The sequence below is a fragment of the Myotis lucifugus genome, unplaced genomic scaffold, assembly GCF_000147115.1.
Source record: "Myotis lucifugus unplaced genomic scaffold, Myoluc2.0 scaffold_923, whole genome shotgun sequence".
Classification (NCBI taxonomy): domain Eukaryota; kingdom Metazoa; phylum Chordata; class Mammalia; order Chiroptera; family Vespertilionidae; genus Myotis; species Myotis lucifugus.
The window spans coordinates 38,260-38,507 of record NW_005871971.1 but is presented as its reverse complement, the minus strand read 5'-3'; positions in this window follow the sequence as shown (position 1 = coordinate 38,507).

Below are 248 nucleotides of genomic sequence, written 5' to 3'. Positions count from 1 at the left end.
AACCCAGACACAGCCTACCTCACCCTCACGCCGCGACACAAGTGCCCGTTATGGAAACAGCGGGGAGCGCCACATGCCCAGTCATGGGCACGCAGAGGCCCGCGCACATACGGTTATGAAACCCTGGGCCCGGCCGTCCACACGGAGGGCACGTTCCGAGGCACGTGCGCACCTGAACATGCGAGCCCCTTGTAAACATGCTGACGCCGAGCACATGTTCAGTCCATTAGCTGCACACACACACCCCC